This window comes from Trichosurus vulpecula, chromosome 1 (assembly GCF_011100635.1).
Source record: "Trichosurus vulpecula isolate mTriVul1 chromosome 1, mTriVul1.pri, whole genome shotgun sequence".
Classification (NCBI taxonomy): Eukaryota; Metazoa; Chordata; class Mammalia; order Diprotodontia; family Phalangeridae; genus Trichosurus; species Trichosurus vulpecula.
In genome coordinates this window covers 172489688-172512024 of record NC_050573.1, presented here as the reverse complement: position 1 = coordinate 172512024, position 22337 = coordinate 172489688, and the positions used below count along the sequence as shown (strand labels likewise).

General features: G+C 42.1%; 1 pseudogene; it reads right to left on the bottom strand.

The window, feature by feature from the left end:
* Positions 1 to 21955, bottom strand: part of LOC118835324 — a 119802-nt pseudogene extending 97847 nt beyond the window's left edge.
* Between the last annotated feature and the right edge of the window lie 382 nt (positions 21956 to 22337).

The window sequence follows — 22337 nt, the reverse complement described above, 5'->3', positions numbered from 1 at the left end:
CAGCTCTTCATTCTACAGATGGAGAAACTGAGACCCCCCCCAAAGGTGAGGTAATATGCCGAAGGTCACACAGGTCATGAGTAGCAGAGTTAGGCCTGGACCCCAGGTAGTCAGATTCTCTCTTCATAACACTAGGTTGCTTCCCAACCAGCGAGTTCATAGAATCACAGAATTGGAGAGCTGGAAGGGACTTCCAGGTCATCTCAAAAATCGATCTCTGTGATAAAGTACCTGGCGAGTGGGCCTCTAGCCTCTGCTTGAAGACCTCTAAGAAGTGGGAACAGATAGCCTTTAAGGCAGTTCATTCCACTTTTGGAGGGCTCTAATTGTTAGGGCATCTAAGCTGTATGCTGGGAGTCAGGAAGACCTGAGTTCAAATCCAGGCTCAGACGCTTATTGGCTTTGTGACTCTGGGCAAGTCACTTAACTCTGTTTGCCTCAGTTTCCTAATCTGTAAAATGAGCTGGAGAAGGAAATGGCAAACCACTCTAGTATCTTTGCCAAGAAAACCGCTAATGGAGTCACAAAGAGTCGGACCTGACTGTGGATAGACTTCTGGGCCCAAAGACAGGAAGATTCATCTTCCTTAGTTCAATTCCAGCCTCAGACATTTATTAGTTTTGTGACCCTGGGAAAGTCACTTAACCTTATTTACCTCAATTTCCTCATCTGTAAAACAAGCTGGAGAAGGAAATGGCAAACCGGTCCAGTATCTCTGCCAAGAAAAGCCCTAACGGAGTCACAAAGAGTCAGAAGTGACTGAAACGACTGAGCGACAATGAAATTGTTTGATATTGAGCCTAAATTTGCCTTTTTTTTTTCCTACTTCAAAGTTAGTTCCTCATATCTAATTTCACTTCTTAGACTTCATTTTGATTGTTTCCCTGATTCACTAATATCCCATTGAGTTTTTGTGCTGTCTTTATTGGGGCTGTACCATCCAACTCTGATCTTGATGTCACAGTCAGCCAATCAACATTTAGTAAGTACCCACTGTATACTAGGCACTGTCCTAGAGATACAAAGAAAGTCAAAAGGTAATCTCTGCTCTCAAGGACCTCACTGTCTAATGGAAAACAAACTCAGAAAAGATGCCTGGTTCATACTTGGATCGAGTTCTGGATATGGAGTCAGGAAGATCTGAGTTCAAATGCTGTCTTAGACTTTTACTAGCTGTATGAGCCTGGACAATTTACTTAACCTGACTAGGTCTCAGTTTCCTTATCCACTAAATGAGGGGATTGGATTTAACGGCCTCTAGGTGCCTTCCAACACAACATATCATCCTATGGATCGGCACTTGGTGGTACAAGGGATAGAATGGTGTATCTGGAGTTAGGAAGATCTGAGTTCAAATCTGACCTCAGATACTTACCAGATGTGTGACCTTGGGCAAGTCACTTAACCTGTTTGCCTTAGTTTCCTCAACTGTAAAATTGAAGCAATAATAGCCTTACTTTTCAGGGTTGTAAGGATCAAACGAGATAATATTTACAAAAAGCACTTAGTGTGTGGCAAAGAGTAGGCGCTTATTCCTTTCTCACTTCTATCAATTCTCTAATGGAAAATTTAGATGTTGTAGACCCAGGACTTAATCAAGGAAACCCCATTCATTGCCAGTCTGGTTCCTCCAATTTATGTATGATAATCTATGTTGATAATGTCAGTGTAGGATGGTCTTCTGGCAAATTTTTTTAACCTACCTAATAATCATGTGGCCTTGTCCATGTAAAAGTAAGATTTCTTTACAATAAATATTGTTATGGAAGGGGCTAGAAGTTAATCAATGTAGTAACAAGATCAGGAAGGGGCGCCTCTATTGATAGGCTAGAGATCCAAATGCCACGGATGGGATTGGCTGTCTCCAGAGTCACATCTCCTAGAGGGTGATTCAGAGATAACTTGCTGAGGAGATGAAGGTACCTCCCTAGATGCTATCTGGAAGCAGCTCAGCAAAAATGCAATCAATGAAAAATAAACATAAGACTAGTATTAGGAAGAGACCTCCAAAGTCAGCTAGTGCCACCCCCTCATTTCACAGGTGAGGCCCAGGGAGATGAGACTTGTCCAAGGTTGTACCGGAAGTAAGCTCCAGAGACAGAATTAGAACCCAAGTCATCAGTTCAAGAGACAGAATAGGAATCCAGGTCATCTATCTTTAGAGTCATTGCTCTTGTCATCGTACCATATTACCTCTCTAATCTGTAAAATTGGGAATAAGATCCTATTAGAAAATTATGTTGTTGCAACAAGCACAAAGATCTTCCTATAGTCTAGAATAAGAAGAAAAATGCCAGCTGATAGACATGACTATCCTGGTCCCTGAAAATTGTACCTTGTACTAGAGTGGGGACCTAAAAGAGGCTCTACTGTGGCCCAGGTGAATTATTCCTCAAGATTCCTCAATGCTTTTTGGCTTTGATTCTTCTGCTTATATAATTTTTGCCAAAATAGAACCTGGGGCCTCCTTCCCCTGAAACATCCAGCTATGTCTACAGCTTTTTCCGCTTGGAACATCCCCTGGCAAAGCCTACCCCTTCTCCCAGTGCTGAGTTCTTCCTGGGGCTTCCATTTTGTTGAGTGGCCCAAGCCAGTCTTGAGTCCTTTCCCAGCCTCGTTTTTGACTTCTGGAGCTCAAGACCATGGCTTTATTTCTCCTCCCCCACCCCCATCAACTCCCTACCCCCTTCTTTTTCAGGTCCCTTTTTAAGGTTGTTCCTCCTCATTAGAACTTACCCTTCTTGAGATCGAGGACTATTTTTCTTTTCTTTCTTCGTTTTGCATCGTCAATACTTAGTACGGTGCCTGGCACATAGTAAATACTTAATGAAAGCTTTTTTCCTTCCGTCCAGGTGTGTAGATAATAACAAACCCAATATATAGAGTGCTTTAGTGTTTATGAGGTGCTTTTCTCACCACAGCCTTGAGAAGTAGGTATTACTGGTTTTATTATTCCCATTTTGCAGGATGAGAGAACAGATTCTAAATGAGGGCTTACTCAAAGTCACAGTATGCACTAAAGCCAAGATGCAAATCTTCATCTCTCCCGACTCCTCATCTGTGCTCTCTCCACTGCACTGCACTGTCACTGCTAGAAAAAAAGGTTTTCTGAGTAGTATTAAAAACATCTGAAAAGTCTAGGTCTCACGTTGGGGGGAGGGGAAGCAGGAAAGGGGAGGGCTCTTAACCTGTGATCTCATTGGTGGAAAACTTCTAGTGTGGAAACTTCCTCCATGCAGATCTGCACCTCATATAATTTATGAGAATTAGTTGCAGTGACTAGGATGACTGACGGAGGAATTGACATCCACCATCCTATTCCCCTTCCAATCAAATAGTATGTCTCATAAGCAGGATTTCATTCTAGGTCTCTCTGATTCTAAGACCAACCCTCCAACCACGATATCATGTTGCATCTTACCCTAAGTGAATAAGAAAGACGGCAAGGTGTAACAGAGAGTGTGTAGAACTTGGCGCCAAGAAAACCAGGGTTCGAATTCTATCTCAGATATTTACTAGCTGTATGACCCCAGAGTTTCATCATCTGTAAAACGAGACAGTTGGACTTAATGATCTCTAGGATTCCTTCCAACTCTAGTCAACAAGAAGTCAGTAAATATTTATTAAATACTTGCCACGTGCCAGGAACTGTGCTAACTGTTGTTGTTCAATAGTGTCCAACTCTTCGTGACCCCATTTGGGGTTTTCTTGGCAAAGATACTGAAGTTGTCTGCCATTTCCTTCTCCAGCTCATTTTACAGACGAGGAAACTGAGTCTTACAGGGTCACATAGCTAATAAGTGTCTGAGGCCAGATTTGAACTCAGGAAGATAAGTCTTCCTGACTCCAAGCCTGGCACTCTATGCACACCTCCACTTAGCTGCCTAACTCCTGGGTATACAAATATGATCTCACAGAAAGACAGTCCCTACCTTCAAGGGGTTCGCAATTAAGTGGAGGAAGACAACGCATAAATTTAGGATCCTATGAAATTGTCATTCTGGTATATAAAGCAGTTTCTTATGAATGGGGTTAACATAAATTAGCTTCTCAAAGCCTAGGTATCTCTGAGTAGACCAGGGCTGTCTAAAATACGGCCTGCAGCGCGATTTTACGCAGCCCACCTGTGGGTTTTAATTTTCACAAGTGAAAAAATAATATAATAATTTGCCTGGAATGTGTATTAGATTTTTTAATTCCATCACTAATAAATGATCTTGTTGATATTAATTTTCTTGGGTGTTTTTAAGCACTATTACGGATGGAACATATTGCATGGAATTTTCAATTGATCTGTGGGATGTATTCGCTCTGTACGATGCAGAATAGTCAGTATGCACCTACCTTTATACTGTTGTGTTGTCGCTTTGTTGTTTTGTGTTTGCTTTCGTGCTTCATGCCTTCACTTGTCGTATTGATGATGCACATTCCCCCACTTTCTATTAATGTACTATATTTTTTATTCTGGGTGGGGCCCTTGAATAATTATTTTATTTTAATGCGGCCCTAAGATAACCTAAGGTTGGACAGCCCTGGAGTGGACTAGTAGAAGAAAGAAATGACAAATTACTCTAGTATCTCTGCCAAGAAAACCCCAAATGGGGTCACGAAGAATCAGACACGCCTGAACAACAACGAATGACACCTATTCCGACCTACATTACTGAGTTGCTGTTGGGATTATACAAGATAATATATGTGGACAACTCTAAAGTGCTGGCTTTTTTTGTAACTTTACTATAATAACAAACAGGAGTGTGATACTCTAATTCCATATGACCCATATACAAGATACCCCAAATCTTAGAGGTTCCAGTGCTGGAATCTCCTCTATAACATCTTAACGAAGTCTTTGCTTAAATCTCTCCAATGACAGAAAGCTCACCCTTTCTTACAAGGCAACCCCATTCAATTTTTTCACAGCTCTAATTGTTGGAAAGCTCTTCCATATACATTACAGAGCCAAAGCCTTTCTTCCAGTAGATTCTACTCACTGGTCCTACTTTGGAGCTTCATGTCATAAGGTTAATTTTTAAATGACTGCCCTTCAAATACTTGAAGGTAGGACTTATATTGGGGGCAGCTAGGTGGCAAAGTGGATAAAGTGCTCACCCTGGAGTCGGGAGGATCTAAGTTCAAATCCAGCTTCAGACACTTACTACCTGTGTGACCCTGGCTGAGCAACTTACCCCTGTTTGCCTCAGTTTCCCCCTCTGTACAATGAGCTAGAGAAGGAAATGGCAAACCACTCCAGTATCTTTGCCAAGAAAATTCCAAATGCGGTCACACAGAGTCAGACATGATTAATCCACTAAACAACAACAATCAAAAATGCTTCTATTGGTTCTAAATTTTCTAGTTATAGATACTTCTAGTAACTGTAGAATGAATAATTCCAAACAATACTTTCTTTTGTCCTTTTCCACATTACTTTAGTAAAGACTTAACTAGTACATTTTTTTTAATTATTAACAGAGATATAGCTGAGCTGACCTTGAGCTGAATTCTTGATTGGTCTATATCTTGTCACCTAGTAGTAAGAGTAGAGAACACTAATCTTGTGCAGGTCATCACTTCTCAGACCCTCAGCTTCCTAGTCTATGATGCAGGGCCTGGACGGGGTAACTCCAGAGGTTGAGACCTTCTAGCTTCCAACATTCCATGAGTCTGTTATTCTATAATTCTTCTCATTCTTCTCATTCCTTCTTGTTTCAAACATTAGATCCGTCTAACCCCTGGGCCATCATTTAATCTCAAACATTACAAATATAGACCCGGGGCCAGAAGAAGCAAGAGGTGGAGGTGATGTCTATGTGACAGCATCTTTCTTGCCCTACTGGGTCAATAAATTTATTTCTCTGTATGCTAATCTCATAATAACTTTTATTCTGTATTTTGCAGATTGAGAACAGAATTTTAGCAGTACATTAATTGTGACAAAATTCTACCACAAGTCAAGTATGTGGCTGTCCTGGAGAATCATAATAATAACATTAACAACATTTCTATCATGTTTTAAGTTTTACAAAGCCCTTTATATAGATTCTCTCATTTGTTTCTTCATCCTCATTTTACAGATGAGGAAACCAAGACTGAGAGAGATTAAGTGACTTGTACAGAGATGCTTGTAAGGGAATGAGGGAGGATTTAAACAGATTCATCCTCACTCTAGGTCCAGGACACTCTATCCACTATTCCCAGCTGCCTCTTTACTTCATAGTACAGGGATTTCTACATTCATGACACACACCAATGTCATTGGTTTATATTCCACAGTTTACCAGGCATGAGGATATACACACGATTGTACAGAAAAGTCATTTTTGACATTGTTTTCTTTTTCAAAAAGCACAGAATTATTAGAGTTTTAAACTCTGAGATGTAAGGGAGAATTGAGAAACTTTGGAGGTTCAGAGGTGGGACCCAAAGATGGTTAATGAGTTAATTATCAAGACAAATGAAGACCATGTAGTAATCTCAGAGATCAAAGACCCAAAGTGTAAGGAAAAGATGGGTGAATATTTAAAAAGGGTATGACTCATGATAGATTTGGAGGGGGGCATGTTTTTATACTTACTGTTCTTACTATACCACCTTACAAAATACCCTTTTCTAAAAACTCATGAATTCTAGCTGTCAATTCATAGGCTACACACCCAGTGGGGGCTTGTGTCACAGTAATAGAAGCCACTCCTAGCTCTTTAGAGTTACTCCTAGAACCTTAGGGGAGAAGTAGGCAGTTGCCCTCTGGGACCTAACCTGCCTATTTGAGTGCATATTAGGATAATGAACTTTGGAGTGTGTGCTAAACATGCTATGGAAAAAATGGAGGGAGGTGATATTGGGGAATAGTTGTAGTAATGAATACTTTAGAAGCAACATGGAGTTGGTGCTTGTGGGAGCCTCAGAAGGAATTAATAAAAAAAAAATTTAAAAACAGCATTTAATTTTCATTGGTCTTGTGAGGCAATCATGATATTACCCTTGATTATCTAGTTGCCTGGTATGTTGTCAAGGTAGTTTTCTTGAATTAATAATAATCAAGTTAGGTACTTTGTGTTTCTGTAACAGTATTTCTTTAAGGAAGTGAAAACTCTTAAATTTAAAAAAATTGATATTTCTGGTTTCACATAACTTTTATTTCTGATTATTTCCCTTCCCTCTCACTTTACCTTGCTACTGTTAGCACTCCTGCTCTGAGGCACTGCTGTCCTAATTGGAGGGCACCCAGCATATCAAGTCAGCCCTAGCAATTGGACTATGCTTCACCCTGGTCATCTTATTGCCAAGCGGGGCCCTGTTGTTGATATTCAGTCATTTCAGTTATGTTAACCCATTTGGGATTTTCTTGACAGAGATACTGGCGTGGCTTCCCATTTCCTTCTTCAGCTCATTTTGCAAATGAGGAAGCTGAGGCAAACAGTGTTTAAGTGACTTGCCCAAAGTCACATAGCTAGTAAGTGTCTGAGGTCAAATTTGAACTCAGATCCTCCAGATTCCAGGTCACCCAGCTGCCTTGGGGCCTGTCTTACCTGTCCTTTCCTTTTGTTTCTTGCTCTGTGAAAGGTAATCAAATCAATACTACCTTGTTAATCTAGTTGCCCAATGGCCCCGTCTCACCATCCTTTGACTTTCCAGATGAAAATACCTTTCTCTAGCCAGCCCTCCCTCACTCAAATCAAAGTCAACTGCAAGTCATGTCACCATTTTCCTGATGTCATTGTCCTCTTTGAGAATGAAGGACAAACATGACAACCTTTCTCTACTCATTCATTCCTCCGTGTGTCATCTTTCCTTGGGAGCAGGGACTGTCTCACTTTTTTATCTCCATCCCCAGCTTGGCACATGGCAAATAGTAAATTATTTTTCATTCATTAATTCATTCATTCATTCATGATCTAGGGGTGTGCTGGAGAACCAATTGTTAAATTTTCAGTGTGACCATTGCTACCTCAGAAATCTGCAAATCAGGGCTTATTGATTTGTTTTATTGATTATCTCTATTTAAGAAAGTGCTAATAAGGAAGGTGAAATTTCAGAGTGTCTGCATACATTTCCTTCTCCCTCCCTTAGAGCTTGTTGTTCAACATTGACCAGCATAGCCCACCCAGTATGGCCCCATAAACATTGCTTGAGCTCTGCAAGAGTGTAGTGGAGGGTTCAAGGAACAAAGTTATCACCAGACTGGATGCCTGATGACTAAAGACTAATAATGATAATAATAAGTAGTAACGACAACAATAACTGGCCTTCATGTTGTGCTTTAAGATTTACAAAAATGTCCTACATTTATTATCTTATTTGGGCCTCACAACGCTTCTGGAACCATCCTGTGTAAAAGATAAAGAATCAGAAGGAAAGCAGCATATCAATTTAGTGAAACTAACCAGCACATCTACATGACTGAGAGCACATGCTGTAGTCCTTAACTCCGCAATGAAGGGAGGTGCATTTTTTCAACTCTCATGAGTTTAGTCATTCTAATTATAGAAGCTTCAGTTTTTGCTGTTGTTGACTGCTGTTTGTAAAACACTTTATTACTATTCCTTTTTCTAGATTGAAAACCTGAGGCACAGAGAATGACTTCCTTCCCAAGGTCATGCAGTGAGATGGGGAACAGTCTGAGCTTGGAACAGAGCTCAGATCTTCTGACTGGCAAAGCAGAAGCTCTTCCCACTGGCCCCTTGCACCTTCCCCTTAATAGGCTAACAGGAAACAGCGAGAGAGGCTGATGAGATTAACACTGCTGGAACACAGCAGTAAAAACTGGACCAACTGGCCCTAGGAGCTCACTAGTGAATAACAGGAACTTTTATCATCCTTTCCATCAGAGAGCCTTTATTTAAACCCCCTTGACTAACTCACTGGGCAAGCTGGCCTGGGCTGCCTCATCACATGGCCCCGGAACCTGGCAGTTAAATTTAGCAGCTCACCTCGGCAAGCTCCTCGATTGAGATGTTTACAAGACACATCAGATACGTATGTATCAGAGATATACCAGAGTCAGGGATTGTCGTTTCTGAAACAAGAGGTTTTTAGGGAAATCGAAAGGCAGCAAGTGGGTTCTACTGGATGAACTGGGCACCTGCCGCTGTCAGTCTCAACCTGGCAGTCTCATTCTACACGCTTGACTGATGCAAAAACACAGGCCTGAGTAAAGTTGGGCAGCTCACTTAAGTCAGCAGCAGCCAAGATGCTGAAATAGGCCAGCCTGCTCCCCGTATAACTTATTCTTACCCCTGGACCAATGGGGAGCATGTTAACTGAATAGAATTTTACTGACTGACTTCGAAAAGAGCTCTGATAAAGAACTGCAGAGATAAATCTGGGAGGGACCCCAGAGGGTCATTTTAAGCCTTTTAGTCATCCTGTCATTTTACAAATGATGAAACTGAGGCCCAGAGAGAATGATGTGCTCAAGGTGACATTAGTAGAGCTGAAATTTGAACCCAGGTCCTTTGATTCCAAGGGCAGTCAGGTGGTACATTGGATAGAGTGCTGGGTCTGGAGTCAGGAAGACTCATTTTTCCTGAGTTCAAATCTGGCTTTAGACACTTACCTGTGTGACCCTGGGCAAGTCACTCAACCTTTTTGCCTCAGCTTCCTCATCTGTAAAATGAACTGGAGAAAGAAATGGTAAACCACCCCAGTATCTTTGCCAAGAAAACCCCAAATGGTGTCACGAAGAGTCAGACACAACTGAAAAAAGACTGAACAACAAATTTTGATTCCAAATCCTTTGCTCTTTTCATTGTACTATTGTGTTCTCTATCGCTATTATCACAGCATGTGGGAGCCCCCTCAGCTACATTTCAGGGCTGGCACACATAACACACATATAAGTAGTATGGTTTATGGGTTTATATAGGGCAGGTGGTGCCAAGTCACAGCTGGGAACAAGATTGTGGAAGTGCTTTGATTTTAAAACCTAACTTTGCTGGCTTCCCTCAAGTCTCAGCTAAGATTCCACCTTCTACATGAAACCTTTCCCATTTGCTCTTCCTTTTGTTAATTATTTCCCATTTTTCCCCACAAATAACTTATTTGTACACATTTGTTTGCTTGTTGTCTCTCCCATTAGACTGTGAGTTCCTTGAGGGGAGAGACTGTCTTTTTCTTTTTTTTTTTGCATCCCCAGCGCTTAGCACAGTGCCTGGTACCAGCAGGCATTTAATAAAAGCTTATTTTCTGACTAAAGGCTTCCTTTCTGGAAAACCCCTGGGGCTGAAATTTCTTCCATAAAAGCTAAACTGGTGCATGCAGTCTAAACTGGTCATTTTGACTGCAATTTTTAAATCAAAGAAGATATTCCTTAAGGCACCACCAGCATCATACTTCTCCCGTTCCCCTCCCCCACCAACCAATAACTTAGTTTACATACTTTGTTCTATTTGGCTGGGAGTGTGACTGTGTATGGCAGTGAGGGTACTAAGTTCAATTTGCCAGGAGCTTAATCTTCAGCAATAGCCAGGCATGAAATGTAATGTGTCCGGTAAATTACATCTGTTAAACTTTTTACAAGATCTTTCTTTCACTGACTGCTCCACGATGCCACTGCATGGCTAAGGAGGATAAGAGCCCTGCATACCTGGATGAAGGTGGGGGATGCAATCTTGGCCCACGGGAAAGCAGTCAGACAGAGTCGGCCTGAATCACGGATTCACATAAACATGTTTAAGCATCAACACACCCACACAGGTATCTGTCTTTTCACCTAAGATAATAGTAGTTTGGGGGAGTGGGGGGTAGGACTTCAAGGGTCAAAAACTGGGCCCTGGGAGGGGACCATTACTTTAATCTCCCTAAATTGGAAATTGAGGGATGTGTAGTTTATCATGCATAACTTTCCTGGATGAAGGAATGAAAGAATGAAAGAAGGGGCCAGAAAAGAAATGCAGACAATTGAAAACAAGGATAGGCCATCTATGGCTTTGAATTCACTTATGGGTACCTGAAGCCATTGTTGGTATCTCTTATTCCCCACCATTTCATGTCTTTTTCTCTTCTTTCCTTCTCTCTGTCTCTGTCTCTCTCCTCTCCCTTTCCCTCCCCCCCTCTCTTTTTCTCTCCTTTCTCTCTCTCTCTCTCTCTCTCTCTCTCTCTCTCACTCTCTTTCTCTCTCTCTTTCTCCTCCCCACCTCCTTTTTCTTTTTACTAATGTTCTTTCCCCTCATGCTGTCCTTCCTATAATTCCGTTTTACTGGTATGTACATGGGCATTGTTTGGGGGTTTTGACTGATTGGCCTCTATTTTGACACAAACTTGTAGCTCAGCGGAAAAAGCTTTGGGCTAGGGAATCAGGAGGGCTTGGTTCTGACTCCATACCTGATTCTCTGTGACAGCGCTATGGATTTTCGAAGTGCCAGCTTCCCTGTTTTTAAAACATGAATAATTATCCCTGCCCTTTCCTACCACACAAGGTTATTGTGGGGCCAAATGAGACTTGATATATGGAAGCCTTGTATAAATGCCAGAGGTTACTGTTGCTACTCATTCAACTCTTTATAAGTTTCTTTACTGCCATTCTTTGAAATTTCTCCTGGTTACCTTTGCGAGCTAGATTGCATTGGAATCCTCATGATGTTTTGGGATTGGCTCACATGGACACAGTGAGTTAGTGCCTAATGGTGAATTAGAATAATGAGCAACTGAATTTCTAATCAGTTGCTCCGGTCAGTCACTGGACCACCTCACCCTCTGACCCGTGGGCCTATAAAGTCAGATCTCTGGTCTGGAATTTCTAGGCTAATCCAGGTGGGCTTCACTTCTTTTGGTGGAATTAGTTTTTCCACTTATCCCCAATGTGTAACACAGTGTCTTGTGTGTAGTCGAAGGTGTTTATAAGTATATTAATTTAGATCACAACAAACAGTCATTAGCATCCAGCGGCCTGTAGCTGCCATAGTGGGATCAGTCCAGCAAGCCCGAAGCTTGGGGGCCCCCCTGAACACATGCAGGGTGGGGCATGCTGCTGCTGCTGGGCTGGGCTGCCACTTAATCCAGGTTTAGGAGTGAACCTTAATCTCAGGAAGTGCCACAGTTTAACAAAGACTCTGGGCCAGGGATGTCACTACTGATTTTTAAGACAAAGCTCCCAGAGGAACAGATTTAAGAAAAGGAATCTGGGCATCCAGAATGCCCTAACAGGTGGAGGACTCCCATTTCTTTATATAGTTTACTAGACTGATATTTGAATCTATGGATTAGGAGATCATTTCCAGCGTGAGGTCATCTCAGTTCCAAGATATTGTCAGTTGCTTGAGAACGGGTTCAAGTCCTTCTGCACTTCATTGAATCATTCTCTATTTCCAGATCACTTTCCAGTCACTTTCTCTCTAGGGACCAGTTTCCTTACTTAAGCACAGGGTCTTGCACCTAGGAGTGGATGAGGGGGTTAGAGGAGCCCCTTCTAGTTGTAAGATCCACGGAAACAACAAGCATTTATTAGGCACTTACTATGTATCAGATGGGCAGCAAGATTTCCCAGTAGATAGAGTGCTTTGAGGCAGGAAGCCTCCTCTTCTGAGTTCAAATACGACCTCAGACACTTACTAGCTATGTGACTTTGGGCAAGTCACTTAAACACTGTTTGCCTCAGTTTCCTCATCTGTAAAAAGAGCTGGAGAAGGAACTAGCAAACCACTCCAATATCTCTGCTAAGAAAATGCCTAATGGGGTCACCAACTGAAAAGGGACTGAACATGTATCAGACACTGGGAGACAAAGCTAAAAAGGAAACACTCCCTGCCCTCAAGGCTCTTACATTCTATGGGGAAACGACGTATAAACAGTACGAAATATCTACTGAGTAAATGCAGAGTAATTTCTGAGAAGGAGGCCCTCGGATCTGGGGTTGGGTGACTTTGTTGTTTAAACAAATGGAATTGTTTATCATTTCTCTTCACATACAGTCTATCTCAGTCTCAACTCAGTCCAGCTGGTATCCCCAGTGCCCTTGACCTGACTACCACGCTCCTTACATCTTAGCTATCATTGATGATAATAATAGCTAACATTTATAAAGCGCCTACTGTGTGCTGGGTACGTGACAATTATTATTTCATTTGGTCCTCACGACAACACTGGGAAGGAGGTGTTATTATTATCTCTATTTTACAGTTGCAGAAACTGAGCCAAACAGAGGTTAAGTGACCTCAGACAGCTTGTAAGTGTCTGAGGGTAGATTTGAACTCAGATCTTCCTGACTTCAGGCCTGGTGCTCTATCCTAACTACTGCTTCCTCTCCTTTGACTATTCAAAGATGTGGGTTTCCAATCCAGACTCTTCATTTTTGAGAAGCCTTCCCTAGTCCTCGGTTATCTGAGCTTCTCCCATGAGTTTCAGTCACTACTTTTTACAAATTGAATTGGTGATTTCACTGGTATAGGGAATTCCTGGTGAGGAAACTCTATACCAATGCAGACTGACACCTACTCTTCAATTTATAGTTGCCTGAGGGTACTGAGAGATTAAATGCCCAATTAAGTGCCTTAACACTAGGCCAGTATGTTTCAGAGGATGCATGTGAACCCAGCTCTTCCCGACTCCTGGGTTATTTCTCTATTCTCTACCAGTGATGTCAGGAACAATACTCCAGAATAAAGCCCAAGCTAGATGGAAATGTCATTGGGAAATGATTAACAAAATAAATAAATAAAAATGTAATTTTAATTCGTGGGTTTCTAAGTCAATATGCAGCCTTCAGGGATCTGTTTCTATTCAAATTCGATGTCACTGCTGTATGCCATGCTAACTCTCTCATAATTTGTTGTTGTTGTTCAGTTGTGGTGGACACTTTGTGACCTCGTGAGGGGTTGGCGAAGATATTGGAGTGATTTGTCATTTCCTTCTCCAGCTCATTTTACAGATGAGGAAACTGAGGCAAACAAGGTTAGGTGACTTGCCCAGGGTCACACAGCTAGTAAGTGTCTGAGGCCAGATTTGAACTCAGGAAGATGAGTCTTTCTGATTCCAGGTCTGGCACTCCATCTAGCTGCCTAGATATTGTCTAATATTAATGCTTAAATTTAGGACCAGGTCTCTACTTTTGTTTCTGGCATGAATTAGTATTATTAACATGTAATAATTCTATCTTAAAACAAGTAAATATAGCAATAATAATTCATATTTCTCTAATGTAAAGTTTTCCTCAAAAAGCTTTGAGAAAAGTAATGCAAATATCACTATTCCCAGTTACAGAAAAGGAGATGGAGCCAGAGAGCAGTTAAATGTTAGTCTAAAGTCAAACAGATACCAGTCATTATTAAGTGCTTGCTAGATGCCAGGCACTGTGCTAAGTGCTGGGGATATAAAGAAAGACAAAAGACAGTGCCCTGCCCTCAAGAAGTTTACAGTCTCACCAGGGAGACAACATTCAAATGAATACAAACAGAGATAACTTAGAAATAATCAGCAGAGAGAAGGTACTTATCTTAAGGGAATATGGAAAGGCTTCTTGTAGGAGGTGAGTTTTGAGCTGAGACTTGAAGGAAGCCTGGGAAATCATGAGGTAAAATGAGGAAGAAGAGGATTCCAAGCATGGGGAATAGTCAAAAAAAAAAGTTACTGATGTCAGGAAGTGACATCTTAGGCACCATTAGTATTAACCGTTATTAATTAAGGACTTGCCTCTTAGGTCTTCCATCTATAAGACTGATGGTTTTTTGTTTTTCCTACAGCAAAATGACTCATAGATTTCTCATTTAAGTACTAGGATTCCCAATACTTCTGTCGAGACTTTATTTCCTATTTTTTCCAGGTTCAAGCTGAAATGAGTACGATAGGGCAGTCCATGGGGTTGTTGGCCCTCCCTAAGGGACCTGAGACCCATTGATTTAGAGGAAACAGATAACTGGAATGATCAGGGTGAGATGTTAACATGCTTAAAAAAAAGAAAAATAGTTATCAGGTTCCATCTATGTGGCAGTTTAAGTATTTCTCATCTCTTTCTGTTCATCCTTTCCATGGGGAGAGAGGGAAAGTCTCTAGAGAGTCTTAACTATTAAAAACCCAAGCGTCCAATGCAGACACTGTCTACTTTGCATCACATTTTGCATTCTATTTTTTTTTTTCGGTCTGTCTTATCCTCTGCCCTCGTTGACAAGTGCCCAAGGACAGGGGCCTTCTTTCAGATTTTCTTGCATCTTTCCCACAGCCTAGCAATGGTCTTGCACTCAACAGGTACCCCATAAATGAACTTAGTGCCCCAACAGCTAGTAAGCTCCTTGAGGGCACATGCCAGGTTTTTGCCTTTCTTAGTATCCCAAGTGTTTAGGATAGTGCTTGGCACCCAGGAGGAGTCTAATAAATGCTTGTTGTTGACCATGGTGGAGAATTCATTTGGGAGATTTAGTTTTAAGGATGTTTTAGAAAGCCTGGAGTTTCAGACATTGTAGGTTATAGGATATATCTGGTTAAAACAGCATTTCTATATATCTTTCTTGCTGCCTGATACGTTGGAGAATTCACAAAGGCAGAAGTCTGGGCTCTAATCATCCTACCCATGAAGGGCACACCATTTTACACCTCCCCATAAGGTTTGGGCCTACTCCACTGTAGGCTCAACACAGATCTGAGCTCACCCAGGCCTAACTTTGCTTTGGTGTAGCCTAGAGATCATCTGAAAGATTATGATGGTTTGTGGATTAATGCTGGAGTTCATTTTTGCTCCTGGCTTGGTTTAAGTCTGGAACTAGGTTTGAGACCTGTGGGACCATTCCAGGCCAATGGAGGGTTAATTTAGTTCCCAGCATTGGTTTCGTACTGCCCTGGCTTCTCAGAGGTTTCCTAACCTGGGGAAACGCCTCTGAACCTAAAACGAGAGTTGCATCTGCAAAAATGAGCCAGGAACAGACCCATACCCTGCCAGAGCAAATGGGAGCAAGGTGGTGTCTCCTCAGGTAAATCTTTTCTGCCACCAGGCTTCCCTCCTCGCTTGCCAGAGTCATAGTGAAATTCATAGAAATGAATCACAAACACGTGGAGTATATTTCCCCCAAAGATCCAGGGGTTTGAACAGGCAAGGAACAAAGAGGGGGCAGGCTCAAGATAAAAATGTGTTTCAGGGCCTTATCAATCCTGAACCAGTTGAAACACACTCAGAGATGTTCAAAGCATCCCCTGCTCAGCCAGCCTGGCTCATTCCCAGGTGAAAGGCAGATCATAACTAGAAATGTGGGTGTTGGGGTGGGTGGAGGTGGGGGAGGACCTCACTATTTTTTTTTGGTAGTAACTTGTAATTTCCCAGCATCTCCCGGGATGTTCAAAAGAAGCTCTGTCCACACAGAGAGGTTCTGTTTGCCACTCCCCCCACCCTCCCTAGCTGGGAGCCTCACTGCTCTAGCCTGTTGAGCAGGCTGGGGAAGTTTCTGGGCCATCTGGCTGTCATGCCTGAAGCTAGTGTGCAAATAAGGCAGATCTGAGCTAGCTTGCTTGATCCACAACCCTAAGGGAGGCAGGGGAAGGAGCCAAGACGGAGGTGGTGCCGAGGAGAAGGAGGAGGACAGGCCTAGGGGTGGATTGAGAGAAGCTGAGGCTGCTCCCCCCACCCCTTCCCCGAGCCAAGGGTGGGGGTTTCTCACCTGGCCCAGCTATTCTTGTGAAGGAACTCCCTGAAAACAGTCTTTTTTACAGAGATCTTCACTGCTTTAAGAAAAGGGGTCCTTTTTGTTTGATATATAGAACAAAATGGGGCAACCAAATGCCACGAGTTGAACTATTTTGTTTATACTCTCCTTTTTTTAAAAAAGCCTATCCCATACGATCACGTTTTTAACAACCTGTTGGTTTATTGTTTGTGCGCGCAAGAAACAAAATATCTTCCTCATCACTCTCTGGCAGGAAAAGGTCACCCAAGGCTGTTCCTGAAGTCACTAAAACTGCCGTATTGTGGGCTGTTTGCGGGCACAAGCCTGTAGCCCATTAGTTTCCTGCTTTAGGGCAGTGTTACCTGCTCAGGAAAGGGGGCCATTTCCCACTTTTGGGCCCAAAGTTTGATTTTTCAGGCACTCCCCCTCTCCTCTCCCCAGTTAGAAGCAGCTTGATGGTACAGGGAATAAAGCTCTGGCTCTGATGTCAGGAAGATCTGAGTTCAAATTTAGCCTCAGACGCTTACTGTGCAGCCTGGGCAGGTCTGCCTCAGTTTTCTCAACTGTAAAATGGGGATCATAATAGCACTTACTTCCCAGGGTTGTTGGAAGGATCAAATGAGATGAGATTTGTAAAGTTCTTAGCATGCACGGTGCTTGGACAGAGTAGATGCTTAATACATGCTTGTTTCCTTGACTTCTACCAATTTGTCCTTCAGTGTTTCTCCCTTTCCTGCTCTCTCACCATCTCTCTTCTCCTCCTCCTCCTGCTTCTCCTCTTCCTTCTTCTCCTCTTCCTCCTCCTCCTCCTGCTCCTGCTCCTCTTCCTGCTCCTCTTCTTTCTCCTCCCCCTTTCCTCCTCTTCCTTCTCCTCCTCCTCCTCCTTTTCTTCCTCCTCCTTTTCCTCCTCCTCCTTCTTTTCTCCTCTTCCTCCTCCTTTATCTTTTTCTTTTTCTCCCCCTCCTCCCTTTCCTCCTTGTTCTCTTCCTCCTCCTTCTCCTTTTTCTCCTGCCCCTCTTTTTCCTCCTCTTCCTTCTCTTCCTCCTCTTTTCCCTCCTCCTCCTTTTTCTCCTCTTCCTTCTCCTTCTCCTCCTCCTCCTTGTCCTCCTCCTCCTCCTTCTTCTTCTTTTCCTCCTCCTCCTCCATCTTCTTCTTCTTCTTTTTCTCCTCCTCCCCCTTTTCCTCCTTGTTTTCCTCCTCCTCTTCCTCCTTATTCTTCTTTTTTTTCTTCTTCTCCTCTTCCTCCTTCTCCTCTCTCTTTGTCTCTCTGTCTCTTTTTCTCGAAGACTAGGTTTCCATATTCTACAGCAGCCCCAGTCCCAGCCTCCCCTAGTAGCAGCGATCCCAGATGTGTGCCACCATGCCTAGCCCCTTCTATTATTAACAGAAGGAGAGGATTTGGTACATCAATGAATATTAGTTATTCATAATCTAAACCTCTTAATTTTGCAGATGAGGAAACAGAGTCTTAGAAAGATGAAGTGACTTGCCCAGGACTGGGAGAATCAGGACTTGAACCCAGGTCTCCTGACTTGCAGTGATGTGCTTGTTTTGTTACAACATGCTATTTCCCTTTTTCAGCATCCATTCTGACTGAGTTAGGGAAGTGTACTGCTTCTTTCAGAATAAAGCAGCCATAGAACTCAGTGTCATTTGGGCTACTTGGCATGTTTTCCCCACTGCCCTAGTGTTTGAAGAGGACATTAAAGAAGCTGGCATCTCTGTTCAGAGTAGGGATGTTCTCTATTTCCTTAGGTGAGTATAAAAGTAAAGCTTCCTGGGAGAGGCCTTAGAAACAGGCCAGTGTCTAGTCCATCCTCTTTACTTTTACGGAAGAAGAAAATGAAATCCAGAGAGATGAAGTGACTTAATTACCCCAAGTCACACATGTAATGAGAACCAAAATCTGAAGACAGAGCCTCAGCTAACGCATCCAGAGACAGCATCATCGGCCATACCATGTTACTGCACAGAGTCCTTCCTTTCTAAGGGTTATGGCCCTCATCCAGTTTTGCTCTATGGCTAGCAGATCCTTTGACATAGTTTCTGATTGCTGATAGGATTAGCTGACCCATCTTTTCCTAGACTTTAGTGACAGACTTGGGTAGATGACTTAGGGTTAGAAAAAAGGTCAGGACATCATTGAGTAAAGTGTGGCCCAGACGGTTCAGGAGGTATAGGTAATAGACAGAACTTCTAGGAAAAGAACACAATTACTGAGCCCTTCTGCATGTCCCTGTCTAGTGCCCATTGCACTACGTGAGAAAGAAGTGAGGTGGGGGTTGAAAATAAGTGTGGTTGGGTACCTAGATACTGGATTAATGCCCGTGATTTCAGGGTTTCAAGGGATGATAGATCCAAGTTAACTGTCTTGTCTAAAAGCATCAAGGAAGACTACTGAAATCCTTGGGCTAATTTCTAATTGTCTTCTAGGAGTATGTAGGCCCTGAGATTCTTTAGGATATATTCACATTATTGGTTAAACTAAATATGTTTGTGATACTCAACACCTGTCAAAAACATTGTGCTGATGCTGTGTTTGAATGATCCAAATATCCAGTTAAGCTAATAGCACACTTCCTTTTCCCCCCATTCCACATCCTTTCAACTCTTCATTAACGGCTGGCTGAGGTCCAGACCTGGGAGTTTACTCAGATGATTGATCAGGGTTGTGCAATATAGTTAGTCAGTCAATAAGCCTTTATTAAATTGCTAGGCACTGTGCTGAGCACTAAGGATACAAAGAAAGGCAAAAGGCAGACCCTGCCCTCAAGGAACTCACAATCTAATTTCACAAGGATGTTACGAACTGAATCAACAAATGGGTAAACAAAGAAAATTAAATTGGAAGGTGTTGTCATGGCCACTGGGAAGACTTGGCTCCATGATGGCCTAGCAGAGCTGTTAAGCCAAGGGTTATTGGATTGCATGTGGTACCTGGATGTGAAATCTGACCCTTCCAAAGCTTATTGTATCTCCAGAGACAGGCAAACTGCAGTCTGGAGTTCTATACAGTAAACCCAGCTGAGGATCTTCCAAGCTGATGATCATCAGCTGGATATAGGAGCACTCATTTGATACCATCACAGGAACAGAGTTCTTTCAACTCTGTATGAGCTTCTCCCTCATCTTGTGAAAAGCTGTGTTTTTTGTTTGTTTTTCTCCAGCTTTTTATTTTTTCCAATTACATCTAAAGAAAGTTTTCAACATTCACTTTTATAAGATTTTGAGCTCCAAACTTTTTTCTCCCCCCCATCCCCAAGATGGCAAGCAATCTGTTATAGGTTTTACATGTACAATCATATTAAACATATTTCCACATTAGTCCTGTTGTGAAAGAAGAACCAGAACAAAAGGGAAAAAACAAGAGAAAGAAAAAACAAGAAAAAGCTGAAAATAGTCTGCTTCGATCTATATTCAGACTCCATAGTTCTTTCTCTGGATGTGGATAGCATTTTCTATCATGAGTCTTTTAGAGTTGTCTTAGATTATTTTATTGCTGAGAAGTGCTAAGTCTATCAAAGTTGATCATCGAACAATGTTGCCGATGCTGTTACTCTGTACAACATTCTCCTGGTTCTGCTCATTTTACTAAGCATCAATTCATGTAAGTTTTTCTAGGTGAAAGCTTATGTCTTTTCAACATGTGGGTGGTATCATGCTGTACTGATAGCTTTTCAATGCCACATGAGTGGCATTAGTATATGAATGGAATATGCCCCTAAACACATATGTATATACATATATAATAGTTACATGTATGTACATATGCATTTTTTCTTGAGGTTCTAATAAATGCTTTTGGAATTTGAAGGCATCTGTTAATTATTTTTGATAGCAGAGAACTAAGAGCTTAGCAGGATTTATCTACCAGTGGGATCCCAGAAATAGTTAAGGGACACAAATTTGAAGTGAGGAAGAGGAAGAATTTTCTGCTGGGGCTCAGGCAATCAGAAATGTCCCAGTGTGGTTTTTGGCCTTGGCCCCAATGCTGCTACTTCTCATGTCTGTATCTCTGTACACATACAGGCTATTGACTGCTACCTCCAAAAAACCAACAAACAGGCTCCAATAGGGTGCCTGCAGATTTCCCCTTTTGCCTGACTGAATGACTGAACAACAACAAGGTGCAGAATCTGGGGCAACTAGGTGCCACAGTGGATAGAGTGCTGGGCCTGGAGTCAGGAAGATTCATCTTCCTGAGTTCAAATATGGCCTCAGGTACTTACTAACTGTGTGACCCTGGGCAAGTCACTTAACCCTCTTTCCTCAGCTTCCTCATCTGTAAAATGAGCTGGAGAAGGAAATGGTAAACCATTCCAGTCTGACTAAGAGTCAGACATGACTTAAATGACCAGAGAACAACAACACTGAAAACCCCACAGTTTGCTTAGGAAAGGTTTGCTACTTTCTTAAGATTACTCAAGGACTTTGGACCTTAATAGAATGTGGAGGGGTAGAAAGAGCACTAGTTTTGAAATCAGAAGACCTGGGTTCAAATACTAACTGTTCCTTATTACCTGTTACATTGGGCAAATCACTTTACCTTTGGGTCTCAATTGTTGCATCTGTAAAAGAGGGGTATCATAGTAGATGATCTTTTAAGCTTTCTTTGAAACCTAAATCCTGTGATCTGAAGTCACCTAGGAGAACCTCCTACCAAATTAAGGATACTTTCTTGGCAACATCCCTGACAAATGGCTATCCTTTTGCTTCAACACCTTCTGTGATAGAAAACTTACTGCCTACTTCAGGCTACTCCACTTTGGGACAGCTGTCACTGTTAAAAGTTCCTCCTTATATTGAGCTGAAATTACGGCCTTGTAACTTCTGCTTACTTGTCCCAGTTCTGTCCTTTGGAGTTATACAGAATGAGTCCAAAGGACAAGCCGTCATACCATTGAAGATAGCTGTTATGTATCTGCCAAATCTGCCCTCCTTCCAGCCAGATATTCCCAGTCCCTTCAACTTTTCTTCATATGGCAGGCTTTCCAGGTGTCTCCCCCACCATCATCATCATAGTTTTCCAGATGAGCACTAGTTTGTCAATGTATCTCAAAGTGTGAATCCTAGGACTAAAAACATCATTGTAGTTAGGCAGGCCTGACTCATGGTGAACCTAGTGAGGCTATTGCTTTTCTTATTATGGACACTTTGCTTTCCATTGATGTAGCCTCAGGTTGCATTAATTATATATTTTTTGGGGGTTCGGGGTGTTACCACATCACAGTGTTGATACATATTGAGTACACTTGGCAACCACCCATTCAATAATCTCTTTTCAAATTTTGCCCAGGAGGAGATATAAAGCTTACCTGTCTGTAGTCTGTGATATCCACCTTCTTCTCTTTCTTGGAAAACTGGGACATTTCCCCAACTCTCATTTGCCATATTTCCTCAAAGATCACTTGCTGAAATCACACCTATCCATCCTATTACTAGTATGTTGTGATACAATTCCTTTAGAGCAGGAAATGTATGCTCCTCTAAGGTGGTTACATACTCTGTTACTACCTACTCCGCCACATTAGGTTTTGGTTCCCTCTTGGCCATGTTGTTCTACTCATCCTACCATGAAGACCATTTTCTTTGGTAGCAATGGGAGAATTTGTTGTTCACTTGTTTCAGTCATGTCTGCCTCTTTGTGACCCCATTTGGGATTTTCTCATAGATACTGGAGTGGTTTGCCATTTTGTTCTCCAGCACGTTTTACAAATGAAGAAACTGGGGCAAACAGAGTTAAATGACTTT